Source organism: Neolamprologus multifasciatus, chromosome 15 (genome assembly GCF_963576455.1).
Source record: "Neolamprologus multifasciatus chromosome 15, fNeoMul1.2, whole genome shotgun sequence".
Lineage (NCBI taxonomy): Eukaryota > Metazoa > Chordata > Actinopteri > Cichliformes > Cichlidae > Neolamprologus > Neolamprologus multifasciatus.
This window is the reverse complement of record NC_140453.1, coordinates 23,975,170-23,999,446: the sequence shown is the minus strand read 5'-3', so window position 1 is coordinate 23,999,446 and position 24,277 is coordinate 23,975,170. Positions and strand designations below refer to the sequence as shown.

General features: G+C 43.6%; 1 pseudogene across 1 annotated transcript; it reads left to right on the top strand.

Moving 5' to 3' along the window:
- The first annotated feature begins 171 nt into the window (after positions 1–171).
- LOC146502138 (collagen alpha-1(XII) chain-like) lies at positions 172–23,810 on the top strand (annotated as a pseudogene). Its single transcript, XR_014869460.1, has 13 exons — positions 172–301; positions 915–1,030; positions 2,007–2,151; positions 2,753–2,872; positions 6,938–7,102; positions 9,508–9,654; positions 11,961–12,128; positions 12,580–12,699; positions 12,788–12,952; positions 13,395–13,541; positions 22,520–22,665; positions 23,109–23,238; positions 23,415–23,810. The product of XR_014869460.1 is annotated as a collagen alpha-1(XII) chain-like (transcript).
- Positions 23,811–24,277: the final 467 nt, after the last annotated feature.

The following is a 24,277-nucleotide window of genomic DNA, read 5'->3' as shown; positions in this document are numbered from 1 at the left end:
AAACAGGTTGGCACTGGCTTAAAGCTCATTTCTGTAGACAAACAGCTACACAAATGGACACAATAGCGGTGCCATAAATGAAGCATCATGGCTGGATGTCGTAAGAGCTCACTGTGGCGGGGCCGGCAGAGCTGGGAGCAGCCCACCCCCTGTTAAGTAGCAGATTGTGTGAAGACTCTTCACACTTGGAAGAAGACTGCAGTCTGCGACATACCACCTCACTCCCACTTTTCTCTGGCCGGAGTCTACAGCGAAGACTTTTTCTTTAAGAAAACGACATTTGTGTCCGTCTCCTCTGAAGGTCAGCGCCTAAAGGTTTCTGTTTGGGTGCAATTTAAGGGGGATCGATTCACATGCTTTCATTTATCACCTATTTAAAATCTGCGTGCTTTTTAAATTCTGCAATATTACTTTTTGTTGTTGTTGTCGTTTTTTATATGGATTATATCTCAACATTGCTGTGCGTAATTGCGTACAGTGCCACGGCTTGATCCTCCATTACGCAAGACAGTGGGATGACTTTGTCCTCATGAGTGAATATTTCTCATCATGCAGAAATATTAAATGCATGTCTTTACTCTGAGAGGAAATAATCTGAGCCACAGAAATGAGAGAAAAAGAATATATTGTAGAGACAGAAAAAAAGATTATTTTCTTAAATATTTTGTAGAATTTGTTGAACTTTAGTCTTTTATACACAATAAAGGTTGTCATGTGATCTTATATCTGCTCGTGTAATATTCATGTGACATATTTTTCTCTTCAAAGCTGCGTTGTTTTGTTGTTTTAAGCATAATGTAGATTTAAATGAAAATAAAGGTGCATTAATGAGCTCTGAGGTTCACGTTCTGGGAGGATTAACAGTTTTGTGAAGCCCCGAGGAAGCCTTACCGCCTCCTTGGTTCCTCTTGCAGCTTCCTTCATGCGCTGCTGAGACCAGTAGAGCTGAAGATGAAGAGCAGGCTCTCTCTGGCAACAGTTGTGGCCCTCCTGGCACTGCTGCTGTCCTCCTCTCAGGCCCAGGAGCAAGGTAAAGTGGCTCCTCCTCCCCCTCCTCTTCCTCTTTGATCCAACACATCTGACTTCCTCCACCTCCTCTCACCTCTGTCTGTCCTCTGCCTGCTGTGTGTAACTGCACTTTTAGTCTACATTTAAATAATAACTGAAGCAAACGTGTGCCTGTGAAGTGTTTTGCTTTAACTTCAAGTTTTAACTCTCACCTATGATGATCAGATAATCCATCAGAACTTAAATCTAGTTTGAATTTCCTGGGAGGAGCTTTTTATTTTTTTAAAGACGTTTAAACCACTAAATATAGCCTACCGAGAGCAGTAATGCAGCTTAAATGTGTAGTTAAATGTGGCTTCATGTTTATTAAGATTTACAATGTGAATCTTTCCTATGAAAAAGTCTCATGCAATGCTTTCCATCAGACTCAAAGGACATGCTGATCCTTAGCAGAAGTTCCTGTTGTAATTGGAAGCAGATACAGTGACTGATTTCCCAACTCCAAGATCTTGGATCCACAGCAGGATTTAATTCAGTGTTTTTGACAGGTCCATGTGGTCAGGCAGAGCTGCTGTAAGGCATATTTAACATGCTGCAGAAAAATTACTCTGAAATGCTGCTCTATAAACAAAACTGAGGGGGTTTAGGACTGATCAACAGTCATTCAGAATGGATTTGGAATAATTGTGAGGATTTTTTTTAACCACTGTGAGACATCAGGTTCGTTATTATGCATCACATCCTACTCTGAGACAAATGAAATGAAAATTTTAAAAAAGTGACGCCAGTTACACAGTGGGTTAGGAGTGTGGATCATTTGTGTTATGTAATGTAAATCTGCTTTCTGATAGTGAGTTTTTGTGATGTACTCCTCTCTCCTCCTGATGTATTTCCTGTCTGTCTTTCTCAATTTTCCCTCACACAATAAGACTTAACAGACATTTGTCGTGAGTATCTGTTGTGTACCAGATGTCACACACACCACTGTGCCTGTGCAGACACTCAGTGTAAGACCACAGCGAAGGCCGACATCGTGCTGCTGCTTGACGGCTCCTGGAGCATTGGGCGTATGAACTTCAAAACTATCCGCAGCTTCATCGCTCGCCAATGTGTTTGACATTGGCCCTGACAGAGTCCAGATCGGTAAAGCTTTCACTGCTGCTACTATTGTATACTGCATCATGTTATCATATACAGAGCCTTTGTTCTGCCCCCTCTGAAAAAAAAGCTGTTGTAGCTCCTCCTCCCTTTAAACTTCTTCTGATCATTTATTAAAGAATAAGCCATGTCAGTTTATTTATATGACTCGTTTAAAAACAGAAGATCAAAGTGCACTGATGCAACTTTTCCAGTTCCAATTGATACAGATGTGGTACTTTGCTGATACTGAGTACCAATCTGATATCAGGACTTTTGAGACTTCCACATCAACACTTGGGCTTAAAAGGTTGATTTTTAGGATATTATCCAGCAAATACATCCATCCAAGTATTTAAAATTACTGAGTTGGTTTTTATTAGTAAGATAATAAATGACAGCACAGCAATACAAAATTAAAAACAAATATTCATTATATCCAACTAATTTATTAGCACTAATCTAATTTCAGCTCCAATATTTCCTTTACTTATCACATTTTTGATTATTTTAATTCTCATCACTTTGTATATTTTGTGAAGAAGCTGAGAGTGAGGGATGGGGTATCCTTGGTGTTTAGCTACATTGTTGGATGTATTTTCTGTAGGTCTGGTTCAGTACAGCGATGACCCAAGGACTGAATGGCACCTGAATGCCCACCCCTCCAAAGCATCCCTACTGGAGGCCATCGCCAACCTGCCTTATAAAGGAGGAAGCACCATGACAGGTATTTTTTTAAATAGCACAACAGACCTGTCCTTCCTGCGTTTAAACTGACTGAATGCCAATGCCAGACCGTCCTGAGTGTTCCCTGGGGCCTCGTCCTAGTTAGACGTGTCCAGCTAGTCAATGTCCAACTAGGACACTTACCACAATAGTGTATAGCAATAGTAATACAATTACCGATATAGGATATGCATGACAGATGCTAGACCAACCATCCTTCACTGACTTACAAACAATACCCCCAAGATACTTGAACATCTACATGTGGGACAGCTACTCAGTTACAGCCTGATTGGGCACTCCAACTTTTTATGACTGAGAACCTGAGTCTAAGACTTTGACTGGCCAATTCTCGTCCAGCTGATTCAAACTTGGCTGCAAGACATCTTGGTGACAACTGGATGTCATTGTTTGATGAAGTCAATAGAACCACAACGTCTGCAAAAGGAGAGACCACCAAACCCAACACCCTTGTCTCCTTGGCTGTGCCTAGAAATTCTTTCCATAAAAAATGTGAACAGAATTGTGACAAATGTAATCCTGATGGAGTCCAGCCCGCAGGTGTATGACTTATTATTGGCAATGCAAAAGAAGCTCTCACTATAGTCTCCAAAAGGCCTATAACAATGGGCTATACTTGGCAGCTGTCTGTGGATTCATGGAGTGATCTCTGACTCAGTGTATCCAGCCTCCTTGGGATAGGTGGAAGTTGAAGATCTCCAGTACAGGGGCTTCTGCTAGACACTTGCAGTGCACCCACACTATATGTCTGGGCATGATGATTTTTATAACTCACCATCAAAAGTGATCAGTTCACAGCTCTGCTCCTGTCTTTACCTGAGTGTACAAGACATGCAGCTGCAGAGTTGAATCTCTTTTTCCCTAAGAAAAAAAAGTGTAGTGACACGAAATGGCAAGGGATACAACTCCTTTCCACCACCTCTACAAGGAAGCTGGTTCCAGAAGTGGAGTGTTGAGGTGAGTCTGACTATATCTAGACAGGATCTTTCATCCTCATGCACAAGCTTAGGCTCTATCACCACTAGAGTGGTGATGTTCCATGTCCTTGTAGCCACTGGCAATTGGGGGTTAGACCGCTAGAGCTTCTGCCGCTGGCTGCCAATCAATCCACAGTATTGCCTCCAAGTAGGGCCATGGAACCCTGTCCCAATTAGTGTAATGTGGTCTCTGGAGTTCCTGTTTATAGAGGCTTTCTAAATCCCCTCAATTTGATCCCTTACTTGGGATCTGTTTGTAGGGACATCCTACCAGGAGTAAATTGCATGCTAAAAACAAAACAGCTCCTGGGACTATAAACCCCCATCACAGTAAGCTGACACCAAGAGAGAAACAAACAAACAAAAAACAAGTCTTTGTAATCTGCTCATATGACTGTACTGACGTGGACCCCGTGCCTTCTCGGCGTCACTCAAGGATCAAACACTCCATTGTTTGTTTTTGTTTTCCTCTGCTTTATCTCTCATCTGCCAAGGCAGAACTCATCAGGGGTTCTGGCCTTTGGCCAACGCACCTGCAATCAACTCACCACATAACTCTAGCTGAACAGCACCGGCGGCTTACGTCTGGTGAGTGCTTGTATTGCGGCTGTAAGGGCCACATTATCGCTGTTTGCCCCGCTAAGCCAAAAGATCGCGCCCGCCAGTAAATGAGGCTTAAGAAGGTTGGCGGTAGGCTGAGGGCTGCTGTTTGAGCCTCCCCCTACAGTAGTGGAATCGGCTGCTGGGCCCACTCTGCTGTGACCACTGGCACGCCTCTGCCATGCCTCCAAAAAGACCTGGGCATCATCACCGTCCCCCATCCAGTGCATTGTTACTGACAGAGGAGATAGTTTCGGTGGCGCCAGCGACTCCAGGACCTGGTCTGCCAGTCTGAGTGTTCCTGCAGTTTAATCAGGTGTTCCCGCTGGGCCACCGCCCGGTCTCGGCACATCATTGCCATCTCCGCCAGCATTGGTGCCAACAACTGTGTCAACAACTGTACAGACTGGGCGTGTGGTTCATTGTGTGGGTCAGACACCCCACTCCTGGGTTTTGGCATCACTTGTAGATGTACATGACCCACACGGTGATTGTGCTCACTATTATTGTTTTTTATTGACAGTTGGGCACTCAATAAAAACAGTCTGTTCCAGTCCAGCTCTCTCCTCTCTCCACTCGACTCTGCCTTCACTATATAGAGAAACGGAAAGAAATACCATCATCAGTCAATCGCCACCACCTGTGGCTCACCTGCCTCCCAGTACCGCCCCTTTGAGCTCACTGCACCACTCCTTCCCTGCAGCTGAGCCAGGGACCACACCTCCACCACAAGATGATATCCTCATCTTTTCCAGATCGCTTGAAGAACACAAGAATCATGTAAGGCAGGTACTCCAGTGTCTCCCGGAGAACCGACTTTTTGTCAGAGGTGAAGAATGGGAATTCCACATTGACGCGGTCAGTTTCTTGGCCTACATCATCCAGCAGGGGAACCTGAAACCAGACCCTGTTAAGGTACAGGATGTGTTGGATTGGCCAGAACACGAAATCGAAAGCAATTACAATGGTTCCTTGTTTTTTCTTTCACTTTCTACCATAGATTTATCTGTGATTTCAGCAAAAAAGCCATATCTTTAACCTGTCCAACGTCTCCCAAGAGCTTCTTTCAGTGGGACCAGTTTGCTCAGGCAGCTTTCAACCAGCTCAAACAGTGGTTTGCTTGGGCTTCAAACAGACCTGCGCCTCTGACACTGGAATTGGGGCTGTCCTCTCCCAGTAAGCTCCGTCCATGTGCTTTTCTTTCTCGTCAGTTATCACCTGCAGAGCGAAACTATGATGTGGGAGACCATGAGCTACTGGCGATCAAGCTTGCCCTGGAGGAGTGGGGGCACCATTCATTGTTTGGATAGATCTCAAGAACCTGGCCTATCTACAAACTGCAAAACATCTCAGTCATCTCATCTTTCCTGGCAGTTTGCTTCATCTGAAGAATCCTGTGAAGCTTCACCCATCCTACCTCCATCCTGCACAGTGGGAGCCATCACCTGGGAGATTGGGTCTGCCTCTTTGTCATCGGCCTTCCACCCTTGGCAGGTAATATAGTCATCCTCACCATTGTTGATCATTTTTCTAAAGCTGCCCATTTTCTCACGCTACCCAAGCTTCCTACGGTCCTGGAAACAGCCCCACTCCTGACTACCCATGTTTTCCACCTCCATGGGATACCAGAGGATATCATCTCCGACCAAGGGCCGTAGTTCACTTCAAGAGTCTGGAAGGTGTTCTGTTCTGCTAAGACCTCTAGGGTTAGTTGATCCTCTGGTTTCCACCTGCAGAGCAATGGGCAAACCGAACGCATGAGCCAGGAACAGGAATCAGCCCTCCGTTATGTGGCATCAACCAACCAGTCCGTATGGAGTGACTGTCTTCCCTGGATTGAGTACGCTTAATCTACTTAGCCACCGGATTGTCTCCCTTCGAGGTACCCTTGGACCACCACCATCTCCCCAGGTGCCATCATGCCTGGCGAGCTACGTAGTCTGTGCTGTTGCGCACCAATGTATGTAGCAAGGACCTGCTGCTCACTACCTTGGCTCTCTGGCGACTATTTAAGATGGCAGGTTGGTGTTTCCCATCGCTAGATCGTTGCATGATTCATGTCAGTGTTGCCCGGCTCTCTCATACTAATCTCGTTCCTCATATATTTTCCTGGTTTGTGACTTCATTCTCTTTTTGTGCATAGATTTCCCTGGATGTGTCCCTGCCTGTTTTCCATTGGAGTTCTGACGTATGTATGTTGGAGTTATGACGAGTGTATCGAGTGGCGTGTGTGACTGAAGAGAACGTTCTCGTGTGTGTGACTGAAGAGGATTGTTGTTGCCCTTCCCGGCCCTAGGATGTCTGGACCTCTTTTCCCCTGCACATTTTGTATATATCACTTGGTGTGACTTTTGTAAATAAACTGTTCAACTTTTTTCTTGGTCCAACGCTTGAGTCTGTTCCTGCATTGTGACATGTACTTGTTCTGGCTGAACTCTTTGTAAAACTTCTTTGTTGCTATTTTGTAGGCTGGGCTCTAAGATACATCTGTAACAACAACTTCAATCCCAGTGTGGGCATGCGAGAAGAGTCCCGCAAAATTGGTGTCCTGATCACTGACGGAAAGTCCCAAGATGAAGTTTACTTTAAGTCAAAGAACCTGAGAGACAGAGGCATCAAGCTCTATGCTATTGGTGAGTGATCTTGATTGTTTAAATGGGAAAACAAAAGTAACAATAGCTTAGCAGTGATGAGCTGCAACTTGTACCACTTGAAACAAAATGCACTTACTCTTAGGTTCGTGGTAGCTAGCTCAGCCACCATACAAGGCAACGCCTCCACCACCTGCACAGATTGTGGGCCTGGCATAATGTGCTGGGTAGTTGGGTGCCACTCTAACATGATTGTATAATGTTTCTTGCCCAGCAAACACGCACGCACGCATGATGCACGCATGCATGATGCATGCACGCACGCATGATGCACGCACACACACCTACACACACCTACACATAAAAACACACACACACGCACACACACACACACACACACACGCATGCACACTTTTTTTCATATCCTAATGAGGACATCTAATTGACATAATGCTTTCCCTTGCCACTTACCCTAAACTTAACTATCAAAAATGAATGTTTGTGCCTAACCCTTAGCCCAAACCTAACCATAACCTAATTCTAACCCTGACAATAAAACAACCTTGGATGATGTGAGAGGGCATGTGTGTGTCTCTCTGTCCTTGCCCGGATGATGTGGAACCTTCTACCGGATTGCAGAAGTTGGAACAGTTTGTTGCCAGGATGGGACAGGTCCTTCAGTATATGCGCTCCTCTAGTCCTGGTGTAGATGTCCTGAAGTGGGGGAGAGCAATCCTGCAGCAGTGTTCTTTGAGGAGCTTTTTGGTCCTTAACACAGCTGTTCCCAAACCAGGATGTGGTGTTCTGTGTGAGGATGCTCTCCACAGCGCCTGTATAGAAAATCCTGAGGATCTCTGGAGAGACCCTGAACTTCCTCAGTTGTCATAGGTGGCACAGGCGCTGACTAGCCTTTTTGGTCTGGACATGAATGTGGGCAGACCATGTCAGGTCTGAGGAGATGTGGACACCGAGATACTTGAAGGACTGCACCCTCTCCACTGGAGCTCCATTGATGATAATGGGCTTGTAGTCTCTGTGCTGACTCCTGATATAAATAAAGTTTACTTTGACTTCAGCACAGCAGCAAGCAGGCACATCGAGGGATCTCGTGCTCACTTTTCACGTATAGAATTTTGAAAAAACATCAGTGCAAATTATAAGTCTTTATCATTATATCTGGGGTTTTTGTGTTTGTTGGTTTGTTTTTATTTTGTTTTATTTTGCGAGTTGGTTATTAGATACCGCTCCAGCCAGCCAGAGAATCCCCTGCCGCACCGACCTCTCCTCCAACAAGCAGCAGGCGCACCTCGCAAACGGATGGCGCCCTTACGCCCAGCAAATGGGCGATAGAAAACCGATCAGTGCCTATGCCATTCCCAAAATGCGGTGACTTGATGTTGGGGCAGGAGTAATTTTTTTTTCCGATGCTCGTAATGCTGCCCCCACCACGATGCCGCCCTGGGCAACCGCCCATGTCGCCCATATCAAAAACCTGTCAACATGTCAGATGTCATCTGAGAAGATGTGACGTCAAGTAAGAGAATGGGGGAAAAGGGTAAACAGGTATAAATGTTAAGTGAAGAAGAGATACCGTGTTCTTCCCTTTGTCTTCTGTGAGATGAACAGTTCATAAGATGGTACCTAAGAAAATTAGTAGCAAAAGTACCGTTGAAAATTCCAGCAGAAGACCTTCCTCGCATTCCTGCAGCCACATGCAGACACTGATTCTCCAAGGTGAAAACTGGATCATGTCTATGCACACAAAATCCAGACATTAATGTAATTTTCACTACTGAAACTACATTTCCCGTTCAACATGTTAATCAAACGTATGTTTTGATCATATCTTTGATCAAGAATAAAGATGTTAGAAAATATGGAAAAGCTCTGTTATATCGTGCATCATTTTAAACATAAAAGGCTGGATGATAAGACTTTTTACCCTCTCAGATGTGATAGGAAAGCCGGGGCAACTTCAATCTCTCCCTCAATCCTAGATTTCTCAGCACCCAGCTGTCTAAGCTAAGGGTAGTTTTAAAACAGCTAAATTACCACCTGCAGAGGAATGGTTTATTCCAGAGTTTCAGTCAGGTTTCAGAGCTCATCACAGATGTCTGTGCTTGTCCTGCTAGACCTCAGTGCAGTGTTTGATACTGTTGACCATAATAATGTATTATAGTGATTAGAGGATGCTGTAAGCATTACAAGTACTGTGCTGCAGTAGTTTGAATTATATATATATATCTAATGGGCTAGAAAGAGAGAGCATCTTTCTCCTATATTGGCTTCTCTTTACTGGCTCCCTGTTAAATTCAGATTTTTATTTTGATTAAGCGTACCTATTTAATGATGGTTTATTGATTCATTTAGCAGACACTGATATGCTATTTTTGTTTTGAAATCTCTATTTTGAAGTGAAATTCTCAACCTGATCATTTGTCCCTCAGGTATAGGAAATTATGATGAGTACGAGCTGAAGTCCATTGCCTCTGATCCGGACGAGAGTCACACGTACCTAGTTAGCAACTTCCAGTTTCTACTGGACATCGTTGACAACGTCACAATCAACTTGTGCAACAGCATAAAGGCCTCAGGTTGGTAATGAGTAACTGGAGCATTAGACCAGCATCACAGTTAGCTTTAGATACATTGTTCAACATTTTACAAAGCTGAAAAGACTTTATACATATTATTATATCTGTTGTATAACTCTTTTAGGAAGTGTAGAGTGGCACATTTTTTAGTGATTTAATAAAGGCTATTGCCCTTTAATTGTTCAACATTGCAATTATGACTTTACTTTCATGGCTCGTACTATTATTTAGAGTTAGAAATAGCCATATAGGGTACACCTTTCACCATCTTACAATGCTGTGATCACAGCTATTCCCCAACTCTCTGTAAATGGTACTCATGGCCACTGATCATTGGTTATTGATCAATGGTCTTTGATCAGTGGCTGTTTATCAATGGTCATGACAATTTGAATATTAATGATCAAAAAACTGGCCTCACAACCCATTGTTCTTTAGTTGTGCTATTTTCAGTCATTGTGCATTGGAATGAGAAATAGCACCCCAAATCTGGGGCCATGTTCTAAGCTGGAGAAGGGTGGAGTGGAAGACTTCAAGTATCTCTATCTTGCTCACAAGGGAAGACAAAGTGGAGTGAAAGATTTACACGTGGGTTGGTGTGGTGTGGACACTGTTCTGATCTTTTGTGGTCAGTGTTGGGAAGGTTACTTTTAAAATGTATTCCATTACAGAATACAGAATACATGCCCTAAAATGTATTCTGTAACGTATTCCGTTACGTTACTCAATGAGAGTAACGTATTCTGAATACTTTGGATTACTTAACATATTATCATGCATTTTACAACTACGTGAATGTACTATTGCTGTGTGATTTATTACTATTACTGAAGGTCCGCGGCTCCGAACCGTAGTAAAGGGACCGCTGACTAATACGGTTCCGTGTTGGGCTCGTAGCTGAAAAATAGCTTTACTTTGTTGTCTGGGTCAACTCTTCTTGCCAGAGACAGAGAGAGGCGTTGAAAGGCTGCTCCAACGGAACGGAAAACACGAACAAAGCATACAGTCGAGTTTTAATAGCTTACTTACAACTGGGCTCGTCAGGCACTCTTCTTGGCTGCAGTGGTTGTTATTATATTTACATGCTTCCAGCTCCCGTTTTTGCTCGATGACAACTAGTACTTTTTGACTCTCCTTTTTCTCCCACCTCGCGCTCACAGACACATAACGGGTATGGCAGTCCATTCTCCCTGCAGCACGGACTACACCGCCCATGATGCTACATTCTTTAGAGCTATACCGGTAGCATTCTGCCTACTAGCTTAGCACAACAACAAAAAGGCCTCTCTCACCCAGGAAACACGCAGAGCGAGAACGTCACCCTGTAACCATGGCAACCGCAACGCTGCCGCCTGCAACTACAGAAGCTAGCTGTCAAACAAAACCCAAACAGTCCTGACCCGCCACAATATGAAACAGGGAAGTACCGCCGTGTAATCCATTTATTTCAACAAAGTAACTGTATTCTAAATACCACCTTTTTAAACAGTAACTGTAACGGAATAGTTACTCATATTTTGTATTTTAAATACGTAACGGCGGTACATGTATTCCGTTACTCCCCAACACTGTTTGTGGTGAAGTGAGAAGTGAAGAAAAGTGAAGTTTTTGATTTACCACCTGATTTACATTCTTATCCTAACCTATGGTCATGATGTTTGGGTAGTGACCAAAAGAATGAAAATGGCCGGGAATGAGAATTCCCAAACGCTATTGTAGAGAGAGAAAATAAGAGCTGATAGAATGACCAACTCACCTCAATGTGAAATTAATTTTACTTCACTTTATTATTATCTATTTAAAAATTCAAATATTGTACTAAACTTGTATTTTTCAACAGTGTTTTTTTTTTTTATATGATCTGCTTTGCACCTTTTCTTGATCTCATTTGGATTTCCATTGACGTCGAGGAAAACTGATTAGGAAAACCAGATAGGAGGCTGCTCTTTAGACTACTGTGTTTAGTACTGCAGTCCCTTAAAAGAGCTAAAACGTCTCCTAAGTTCTTTTGAACAGCTGAGCAGCCTTTTCCTGGATCAGGAACATGTAAATAATTGTGGGAGCAGGTGGCGCCATAAATCACAGTGTGGGAGAGGCTACTTACTACTGAGACCACAGGGCCGGTTATCTGAAGAGAAAAGAATCGACAGTCTTTTCTGTGCCTTTGTCTTCTTTCCTCCTTATGTATTTCATCTCACTCTTTCTCACTTTTCTCTCACATACAAACAGTTAAAATAGGACTCAATAGCTGAGGTGGGTATTTGTTGTGTACCAGGTGTCTCACTAACTTCCCCTCCTCCCAACAGCACCACCTCTCTCTGGAGATGCTCAGTGTAACACCACAGCGAAAGCCGACATCGTACTGCTGGTTGATGGATCCTGGAGTGTTGGACGCGTAAACTTCAAAACCATCCGCAACTTCATTGCTCGTGTGGTCAGTGTGTTTGACATTGGCCCAGAAAGTGTCCAGATCGGTAAAGGTTGATTTGATTCATTTAAAAAGTGGGGCAAACGAGAAGAAGTTTCAGAATCACTACTTTAAGTCAGCTTTGCTCTGATTGGCTGTTCATTACAGGCAGATGATTTAAACAGCAGGTGGGTGGGGCTTCTAGCCTGAGATGACTGGATATCTGGTTTCTTTTACGTTATGCTGAACATGTACCAAACATTTCGAGTAGTCTGAAGCCTGGCTTTACAAGGATTACTTGTATGTACACTAATCTCATTATTCAAATCTTTGTTTACATTGAACATCCACCGGTGGAACAGTGTATAGATGGCAGAAAATAAGGAAAAGCAGAATGGATTGCTTCGTTTGTCCCACTTTATTTGTAGTTGTTATCATTTTGTCTATTTTGTGAAAAAGCTGAGGATCAGAGTTTGTTTATCTTTGGTGCTCTACATTATTGAATGTGTTTTCTGCAGGTCTGACTCACTACAGTGGTGATCCAAGGACTGAATGGCACCTCAACGCCCACCCCACCAAAGCATCCCTGTTACATGCCATTGCCAACCTGCCATATAAAGGAGGAAACACCATGACAGGTGACTTTGTAACAGCATTGCTAGGCTCCCCCCATCGCAATGTTTCCAGCTGAAGTCTTAGTAAAACATCTTTGCTGCTGTGTTGTAGGCTTGGCTCTAAACTACATGCTTGAAAACAACTTCAAACCTAATGTGGGGATGCGTGGAGACTCCCGCAAAATTGGCATCCTGATCACTGATGGAAGGTCCCAGGATGAAGTCATCCGAGTCTCACAGAAACTCAGAGACAGTGGCATTGAGCTCTATGCTGTTGGTTAGTGAGCTTGGTTGTTTACATAGGGAAAAAATGCAAGGAAAGCAGCAATGAGCTACAGACTGTGATTTTGTTTTAAAAAAAGAAAAAGACCAGCAACAATACTCATGCTTTGATATTTAAATGATGGTTCAGGTGGTACTAAGGGCCCCACTACCATTTATACCCCCACCATTACCCTTAAGTGTTCTTACAAGGCAAAATGGGTCCACACTTTTATGTTGTTTATGCAAATTCTGATCTCAGCATTTAAATGTTGCAGTAGAAAGAGAGATCTCAGGAGTTTCCAGTCTTGCACTGACCAATTTTAGCGTCAGTTTCCTGTTCTTCACTAACAGGAGTGAAGCTTGACTGATTCATATGGAAGTCACTGATATTATTTTTGTTCTTAGTCTCGGTTTAAATGTGTAATTCTCAATCTGATCGTGCATTTTTCTGGTAGGTATAGCTCATATTGATGAGAATGAGCTGAAGTCCATTGCCTCTGATCCAGATGAGAGTCACGTATACTCCGTCACTGACTTCAAGTTCCTGCCGGACATCGTTAATGACCTCACAATCAACTTGTACAACAGCTTAAAGGGCTCAGGTTGGAGACACTGGATAATTATAAGACCAGCATCTCAATAACTTTTATGAAATCTTGCACTGGTCAAGATTTCAAAAGGTCGGAAATTAGTTGGAGCCCAATTCCTTGTAGGTGTACATATACTATGAAACTGATCAAGCTGATTCTTAAAAGAGTACCCAAACTGCATTGTTTATTAATGTTGTGTAGAAAACCTTTGATATAGCTTGAATAACTTAATCTCCTGAAATTTTGAAGTGATTTAATAAGTGTACATTTAGTAAAAAATATATCTATGATAGATGAACACTGTCTTTTTTTTTTTTTTTTTTTTTTTTTTTTGCCTGTCCCGTTTGGCTCTTTTGCCATCAGAATTATTGTCTAAAGGCGAAGAAAGATGCCCAACGGATTTTCTTTACCAAATTGACCATCCCAGCTTTGCCGTAATGGTCCATTTGATTCACCTTTTCTTCTTTATTTTATTTTCACTTGCTGAATACGGGACAGACTTGACTGGGGGAAAGAAAAGGGAGAAAGAAAGGGAAAGAAAAACAGTTGAAAAGAGGGACGGGGGAGAAGGGCAAAAAACAAAAACCAACAGAATAAGCAGAAAAAAAAAAATACATATATCGATCACCTGGATCACCTGTTGAGAAAGAAAAAAGAAAACAAGCAGAAGACAACGAGAGTAATACAATAAACAACATCACAATGATATATGGGAATATGACAGTAAATACTAAATATTAAACATTATTGTGCAGCACGTAAGATCGACAGCACAGTGTGCATTGAGGTAGGAGCCAAAAAGGGTGTAGTTTGTGTGTGTGATCACCCGTGTGTACACCTGTGAGCATGGACGCGCTTGTTTTCTTAAAAGGTTCCCTCATGTAATGATCTGCTAGAGGGTGTGGGGGGCCACTGCCCCGTCCTCCAGGGCATGAAGCAGGTATGGAGGAGATCAAAACTCCAGACATCCAGAGGCCCCCAGAACACAAGAGACCAAGGAAGACCAACAGAGGGGCAGCCGTGCCACTGTCCCAGAAAGAGCTGAGGAGAGTCCCAGATGAGGGGTCACCCAGCAGCCACGGAGCAGAAGCCAGGGGGGGTTGCAGTGACGTGCCCGTGAGCTCCGCCGGCAGCCAGCTGTGCCTGAGTGACCGAGCCCCAGGCCGAGAGGCCGGGGGCACCCCACCTCCGAAGTGGCCCAAGCGAGCCCCAGGCTCCAGGCCCCGATAAGCCGCCGCCAAGGAGTGAGCCGGTGTGTACCCGGACGCCCACCCCCGGACACAAAGAACCACCAACGCACCGATGTCTGAGGGAGTCCGCCCCCGGCAGGGGAAGTGGTGGGGGGAGATAGGCCTCCAAACCTTGGAGGGCCTGAGCTGTCCTCAGAGAGGTGGCGTCTGATACCCAACCTGACATATGGACACAGACATACAGGCACACACAGATACAAACATCCATTCCCACCCTCATGCTCTCATATGCACTTACTCCACACTCAACCAATGTGGAGACAGACATAAAGAGACGCTGTACACACAATCACACTCCCCAAGCGTACTCTACGAACCGGGTCTAGGTACCCTTGCCCCTGGAGGGGGGAACTGCACCCAGACCCAGGTTGTGTTACCCTTTTCCCTGCGGTGGGGAGAAGCAGACCGCCCCGACTCCGCAGCAGCAGGGAGGCCCCACATTCCGGACCCCAGTCGGACGGCCAACTCCTCCTCCTAGCCCCCCTGCTCCAGCAGACCGCAGAGAACGAGGGTGAGAGAAGACTCCTAACCTCCCTCCACCCGCTCATTGTAGTGTTGATGTATGTGTGTTCTAAGGTGCATTTAAAACCCAGGAGGGCATGGAGCTACCTGCCAGAGAGCAGCAGGTAAGCGCATAGTCCCTCCTGCTAGCCCTCAATGTCTACGTGTATTTAAAATTGAGAGGTGGGCAACGACGCCAGGGGTGAGGTGTACACCCTGATGGTAATTGGGATTCCGTGTAGCGTGCCCACCCCCAAGATCCTATATGTATGTGTAATGAGAGTGTGAGTAATGTGAATGTCTAAGTTGCGGGATAAAATTGAGGCAGAGGCAGCCAGAAGGGGACAGAGGGGGGGGTTACCTCCTCTGCACCCTGGTGACACACCCCTACTCCAAGGCCCTGCATGTGTGGGTGGTTGTGGTGGAGCGGGAAGAGGGAGGCAGCTGGAGATGGGGAGGGAAGGAAGGGAGGGGCAAGTGACCCCTCCCTGGGGCCAGCTCCCCCGCTGACCCCAGTAGGCACCCCCATACTCCGCGACCCGCCAGGAAAGGGGGGCCCAGGCCCATCCGAACCGGGGCCCAGTGCAGCGGCGCCGCCCGGCCCCACAGAGCCCGGGGCAGCCCACCCAACCCCACCACAGAGAAAACTGCACCCACCCCATCATCCACTCATCTTCCAGACTACATAAGACAATAGACGCCCAGGCTGAGATCTTCCTCCACCTCTCCTGTATCTCCCCCTCTTGCAGAGAGAGTTCCTGAGAGAGGAAAGCTCCTGCAAGATGTGACAACCCCCCCCCCCCCACCAGTTGAAGAGCCCCCCAGGTGGCTCGGCGCACCGGCGGCACCCTGCGCCAGTGGTGGGCCCCCATATACCCACCGGCCCACAACCCTGGCAACACACCAACCAGGACCCAGGCCCCCGAGGCCTGGCCAGGGCCCCAGGCCAGAGCTGGAGCGCCCCCAGAACCTCACGCCCGTCCCGGACCCTCCCAGGGGCAGCCAGGCTACCAGGTCAGTAACCCCCGTCCGTCAGCACAGACCCTCCCCTAGCCCTGCTGCACGTAGCCACGAGGAAACCGTCACCTAAGAGCCAACAGAGCCCCTAATTGGCCATGACCGCTACCCCAGGTTGAACCCCCAAGGAAGATGCTCCCGGGGAACCCCCCGACGCCCTAAGCCCGACCCTACCCCCACACCAATCACAACAGTGAAGGCGAGACCAAAATATGACCCCCCACCCCCACTAGGTGATGGAGCTGATCAGAGGAGCCCAGAGCGATTGATCTGATGTGGTGGCAGAGGCTGTATCAAGACTAATGTAATCTAATAGATAATTTCTATATTGGTTAGAATTAAGATTGTTTTTATTTTTCCAGTTCATGAGGACTGTTTTCTTGGCTATGCATAGGGCAGTGAAAACCATATGGGCTACATTCTTTTCTGAAGTGACATTATCTAAGCTGCCCAACAAACACACTAAGGGGGAAGTTGGAATGTTACATTTCAGACACTTTGATAAGTCTTCACATATCTCGCGCCAAAACTTCTGAACTGGTGGACAGAACCAAAGAGCATGGATATAATTGTCCGGTGAATTGGTTTGGCAGTGTGAGCAGTTGTTGGTAGATGCAAAGCCCATCTTGAACATCCGATGACCTGTATAGTGCACTCTATGTAGTATTTTGTATTGAATTAATTGAAGACTGGGATTTCTGATTAGATGAAAGGTTTTTAAGCAAATCTGAGACCAGAAGTTTTGGTCTAAGTTAACTGATAAATCCGCTTCCCATTTTGCAATAGGAAGTGATATTGATTCATCTGTTTTAGAAAGCATTCTGTATATTTTGGATAGTAATTTGGTGGTGTTTGTAGTTCAACTTGACCTGGTTTAAATTTCTTTTTTATTATGGATTTAATTTGTTGATATTCTAAAAATCTTTTCTTGTTGATCCCATATTGTGTAACTAGTCTGTCAAATGAAATAAATTCTGTTCCTTCTAGTATATGTTCTACATATTTGATTCCTTTACCATTCCAATCTGAAAAGTTTATCATATTATTGTTTTGTAATATGTCAGGGTTGTTCCAGATAGGTGTACGTTTGCATGGGATTAATGAAGACTCTGTCAACTTCAGAAACTCCCACCATGCTGTCAGAGAAGAGCTGATGTTGATGCTTTTGAAGCATTCATGTCGTTGGATGTTTGAGCTGATAAATGGTAGATCTGAAATCTCTAGATTATTGCAAAGTGCTTGTTCTACATCTAGCCAAGGTTCATCTAAAAGGTTATGTTTTAGCCATCCTGAGATAAACTGAAGCCTGTTGGCTAAGAAGTAGTGCTGAAAGTTAGGTAGTTCTAATCCTCCTTTATCCTTGGTCTTTTGTAGTGTTTTTAAGCTTATACGTGGGGGCTTATTTTTCCAAAGGAATTTGGACATATATGAATCTAGAGATCTGAACCAATCTTGCGGCGGTTTAGCTGGGATCATTGAGAATAAATAATTTATTTTTGGTAATACCATCATTTTTATAGCAGCAACCCTTCCCATGAGTGATATGGGTAGACATTTCCATCTAGCCAGATCACCTTCTACTTTCTTTAAAAGTGGTGTATGGTTTAATTTAGTTAGATCTGCAAGCTTGGGAGAAATATTAATACCTAAATATTTTATATTTCCCGATTGCAGTGGAGTAGAAGAGGAATTATGGAAGCAGCAATTAATAGGAAGGACTGTAGATTTTGACCAGTTAATTGAGTAATCTGATATTCTTGCAAAAGAGTTTATCAATTCAATCACCCCAGAGATATTGGTTTGTGAATTTTGGAGAAAGAGTAACACATCATCAGCATAAAGGCTGATTTTATGTTCCACGTTCTTGCATTTTATGCCCTTAATTGCTGAATTCTGTCTAATTGCTGCTGCTAGTGGTTCGATAAAAATTGCAAACAGTGAAGGGGAGAGTGGACATCCCTGCCTGGTGCCCCTCAGGAGACATAAGCTGGAGGATGTCTGGTCATTTGTTCTGACACAAGCTGTTGGGGAATTATATAATATTTTTAACCAGTTGATGAAAGAAGATCCAAAACCAAATTTGTGTAAAGTTGCAAATAGAAATTTCCAGTTAACTCTGTCAAATGCTTTTTCTGCATCTAAGGAAAATATTGTAGTTTCAAGGTTTTTACTGTATGAGTAGTCTATCAAATTAAGTAATCTACGTGTATTTGTTGATGAGTGCCTACCTTTTATGAAACCAGTTTGGTCAGGATGAATTAAGAGGGGGGTTATTTTCTCTAGTCTCTTCGAGAGAGCTTTGCAGATTATTTTGAGGTCTACATTAATAAGGGATATTGGACGATAGCTTGAGGGATATACAGGGTCTTTGCCTGGTTTTAGCAGGAGATTAATGTTTGCAGAATTCATATTTGATGGAAGTCTGCCCTTTTCTTTGATTTCTAACAACGTTCTGTAAAAAACTGGTGCTAGAATCGTCCAGAATTCTTTGTAGAATTCTGCAGGAAAGCCGTCTGGACCTGGAGCCTTATTATTGGACATACTTATCAGGGCTTCCTGGAGTTCACCTGATGTCAGTGGCGAATCCAGTGCCATTGCTTGAGAGTCTAATAATTTTGGGAGAGTTATGTTGTCTAAAAATTGATCAATTTCCTTTTTAGATGGGTTTATTTGTGGTGAATACAACGTTTTATAGAAATCCCTGAAAATGTTGTTTATTTGTTTCGGTTCATATATTGTGTTCCCAGATGAATCTTGAACAGCACATATAGTTGTTTTTTCTTTCTTTATTTTTAGCTGGTTTGCTAGAAATTGACCGGATTTATTACTATGTTCATAATTTTGTAAGCGTAGTCTTTGTACTAAGAATTTTGTTTTTCTATCAATTATCTCATTTAATTCTAGTTTTGTTTTGCGTATTTTGTTCAATGTTTCCTGATCTTGGTGGGACGCGTAGGCTTCTTCTAGTGATTTGATGTTTTTTTCTAATTCCTGAATATTTTTGTTTTCTTTTTTCTTTTTATGTGATGAGAAAGAAATTATTTTACCTCTCATCACAGCTTTCCCTGCTTCCCATAAAACAGAAGCTGATGTTCCGGGAGTGTCATTAAAGTCTAAATATGAAGTCCACTCTTTTTTAAAATATTTAATAAAGTCTTCATCTTTAAGCAGTGATGTATTAAATCTCCAGTTTTTACTTGGCATAGTATTATTCTTGTGCATTAGTGTTAAAGATACAGGAGCATGATCGCTGACAGCTATAGGGTGAATCTCAGTGTCTGAAACGTCACTCAGCAGTGAGCTGCTGACCAAAAAATAATCTAGACGAGAGTAGGAGTGATAAACATGTGAAAAAAAAGTATATTCCTTACTGGTGGGGTGAAGGGAGCGCCATGCATCGCAAAGACCAAAGTCGCTCATACACTGTTTGATTATATTTGTGGACTGCCAATTACGCTGAGTTCCTGCTGTATTGAGCCTATCCATTTCTTCATTCAGTCCAAGGTTGAGGTCGCCTCCAAGCACAAGTGTGCCATCTAAGTGTTCAGAGAGTGCACTGAAAAAACCGTGAAAGAATGAGGGATCATCAACATTTGGACCATATACACTTACAATACATAGCTTTTTATCAAGTATAGATAGTTTAATGATTAAGAATCTGCCCTCTGGATCTATAACTGTATCGAGTACTGTGAAATTAATTTTTTTATGGATTAAAATTGCTACTCCCCTTTGTCTAGAATTATAACAAGCTGAGAACACATTAGGAAACTCAGGTGTTTTAAGTTCATTCGAACCTCTAAGAGGTCTGTGGGTCTCTTGTAAAAGGACAACATCTGCCTGTAGTTTTTTGAGTTGGTTAAATATTTTTAACCTCTTTTCTCTGGAGCCAGCTCCATTTACATTCCATGTAACGAATCTTAGTGCACCCATAGATGTCTGTACATAACTTGGGGTGTACTCTGTGTGTGTCGCTTAGACAGGTGGAGAGAATACATCACTTGTTCATAAATAAGGAGAGGGAGAGAGAGAAAAAATGTGTGGCGAGATGCTCCCTGAGTCTGACTATGTGTTTGCATATTTACTAATATGAGTATGCTTGGCTTAAGTGTGTGTATCCTGTGTGCGCTGTCTGACTGATGTAAATGTGCTGCCGTTGAGCGCATGACTGTGCGTGATCGTGCAGTGAGTAAGTGTCGAAATAAATGATGTTGTTTGTGGATGAGTGTGGAAGCAGGTGATCGAAGCAGTGAAAGAAATAAAGAAAGAAACCAAGGACGAGGGTGAGCAGCATAAAAACAAGAGGGGGAAAAGAGAGAAAAAAAACGAGAAGAGAGAAAAGAAAACGTAAACATTCCAGTTAAATCACTGACGGAGAGTGACGGTGTTAATACTGCTATGAAATCACACTTAAGATGCGATTTGATACCGGTAAGTTAAACAGATGTTAATGCAAGTTAGTGTGAGTGGATAGGGAAAGGGTGTAGCGGATTCTTATCTGGTCTGAAGTTAATACAGCCACGGAGTGATGTTGGGGTCGCGGTGGAGCTGTCCGTCCACGTACAGCCGGTCCACAGCGATGACAGCGCGGGAGCCTTTCTGGATGAAGCCGCGTCGAATTGGGAAGAGGACCCTGCGTCGTTCCAGGATCTCTTTGGGGAACTGATCGTTCACGCTGAAGTCCGTTCCTTTTAATTCCCTGCCGCGGCTTTTCACATGTTGCTTTTGTTTGAAGTGGCCGAATTTGGCCACGATAGGACGTGGTCTCCCGGCCGTAGCCCGAATGGGGCCGAGGCGATGCACCCTATCGAAGACGATGTTCTTCACCGTGTCCTCCGGCAGCTTCAGGTGGGTTTTGATGAAGCTTTTTACCGTGGTCTCCGCGTCCTCTCCAGCGGCTTCTGGAATACCAGAAAATACTAGATTATCTCGCATGCTACGAGCTTGTAGATCAATAACCGTTTCTTTTATTTTTTTATTTTCTCTATTGAGCTGGGTAACATTTTCTGTGAGAGATTTCACCGACTCCCTTAGCGTGGCATTTTCAGCAGCGAGCGTTTCCACTTGCTGCTGGCTGAACTCCAGGGATTCTCGCAAGCATTTAAATTCCCGGTGAAGAATCTCCACCAGGGACAGCCTTGCGTCGAAACTGGACAATCGCTTGTCGATTGACTCCAGTATGTCGGCAATATCTTTGCCAGCTGGCGATGTTGTGCCGGGGGAATCTGCCGGGCGTTGTCTTTTCGATGACGGCGTCTCAGATTTGGCCGGGGAAGCTGCACTCTGGGCCTTCTTCATCACGAGATCCTGAAAGCACTGATCAATATAATCTTGGAGAGCCTCTAAACTCTCCCCGTTGTTCTCCAGGGTGTTGGAGATTATTTAGACAAATATTGTTAGTTATGAGACAATTGATAAGTGTATTTGGTAATACTGAAGCTTAAAGAAATTTGTTCAAATCTAAACTACCATTTGCTTTAATTTTCCGCCAAAATCTCCGGCGTCTGACGTCAGTTACAACATGAGTCGCTTACCTTGACCGTCACTTCCGCCCGCCACTCGGGTCACTAGATGAACATTGTCACGTCACCCCCTGGCGTGTGAATTTGAAACCCTCAACTTTAGCTTAATGATTATCGCTGTGTTGGTTTTTGAGTCAGAGGTTTCCATATTCAGACAAGACGGTGGAGCAAAGCACTGATAAATCTACTAATTAATACTGACTATTAGACTAATACAGTTACTGTGCAAGTCTTGGGCCAACTCTTATACCTTTAGATTTTCTTCCAGGGAACCTGACTCTTATAATTTGTTAAAGTGGTTTTAGCAATAGTTTTCCATGTGTTCTTCAGGACTTTCCAAGTTTTTCTTCATTCATTGGCTGCTTTTCTCCGGCTGTCCAGTCCGATTCATCAGAGGCTTTAAAAAACTGTATTTTCAAAAGAAATGGAAAATTCTTACAATTATTTCATGGTTCAGGCTTTAAAGGGTTAATCACTTATTGGCACAGCGGCATTTACCCTGTTTCAGCAATGAAACTGACGACACATCACACATGGGAAATAGAGATTACTTTGTTTTTGTTATTCACAAATCAGTTCTGCACTGAAAACAGAAGATTATCCTCTTAGCTTAGCTGAATGATAAAAGGATATGTGATATGTTGCATTGTTTGATGTCAACATGATGGATTCCATTCTCTGTGCTCTGTCTCTTATTCAGACGATGAGCCACTGGGGGCACCAACCAACCTGGTGACCTCAGAGGTGAAACAGAGCTCCTTCCGCACCACCTGGACTCCACCTGACGGCACCGTGGATAGGTTTCGCGTCACTTACTCGATAGCAGCCGGAGGACTCCCCAAGGAGGTGAGATGAGCTCTCCCCCTTATGTTATTTTGTAACCAGAGACCAGAGGCTTTTAGCTCCCACCATCAGAATACATGTACTTCATACTGATGGCAAAACTCTCATTTCATTTATTTGTGACAACCCAAATATAAAAATATACACCCGTCAGAGCATAAACAGTGTATAAAAATGCTGCATAAGACTCATTTAGTCTAGAGTTTTACATTTCAGAAACTTATGAACAGAACCTGGCCCAGAAAGTGGCCAATGCCACACAATAAGAAACAGAAAATTAATGCAGAACTGAAAACCGTGTTGAAGACACAGAACTGTGACACTCACAAAATCCCAAAAGTGAGTCCAACTGTTGGTTTGAAGTATTCTTTGGCTTTGATCAAATCCACCTGTGATTAACTCGTTCACTGGTCAACAGAATAAGAACCAATGCTTTATCGTTTCAGCTTTTAGTCGTAGGATCGGTGACCACTGTAGTGCTGGAAAATCTAAACCCTCTGACTGAGTACATCATCAATGTTTATGCTGTGGTTGGCGAGCGGAGCAGTGAGCCTCTCAGGGGCACCGAGACCACCCGTGAGTGTTTCCTCTTCTACAGTCTGTACTGTTGGTTATACAGAAAACTTAGTACAAAATTAAAGAACAAAAATAATTCATCATTTTATTTAGTGCATGGACACTATGTTTGGTGTTCAGGTTACCATGTACATGACAAACTAGTTCTATCTTCATCTTTGAACTCTTCCTTTCAGGAGATGGATAGGTGTCATTTGAGCTGTGGGGGCATCATTCAGAAGAAAGTTTAACTCCTCTTCTTCAGTCGTTTCCACTCCCCCAAAACCAGTCAGCCACTTGAAAATACTCCATCTGTGTCGGTGTGCGTGTTCATATCTTTATATGTGTCAGTGTTTTTAGGATCATCATGATCAGTGCTAACTGCTTCACCACCATGGTTAACACTTCTGTCTCACAGCAAAAAGATTCCTGATTCCAGCTCCTGGTTACTTCCTTTGTGGAGTTTGCATGGTGCGAGCGCTCAGTTAGACTCAAATTGTTTATAAATGTGACTACATTACAGTTACTTCATGTACTCTCTCTATGTTGACCCGAGGATCAATAAAAACAACATGGCTCTCATGATCAACAAACCAGTTTGTGACTCTTTGTGTGTAGAATGGCTGACTGTTGGTGGATAAAGGTAAAATGTGTGAGTCCACAAAACTGAGCTGCTGTTTCCAACTAAATTAGTGTGTGAGCACAATCCGCACAATAGCGTTGAGGTGTGGTTAGTTTTTCAGGTGTGTTTAAAAAGCACAGTCAATTCATTTCAGTGTGATGAGCCTAATCTGACAAGTGCAATGCACGATCTCCGTGACATATTATGTATTGTCAAAGTGTAGCTGAAACTGTGTAGTTCCACCTTTAAAAACAGTCATGTTGGAGCAACTATCGAGATCACAGTGAAAACCACGTTCGCTGTCCATGGTCTTGAAATATAACAGTTTAATTTGAGTATAATAAAATGTTATTGCAGTAAAATATGAAACAAATGTTACCTTCAAATCATCAAACCAATTCAAAACATTATAATTTCAAGAACTTCCCACTTCTACTC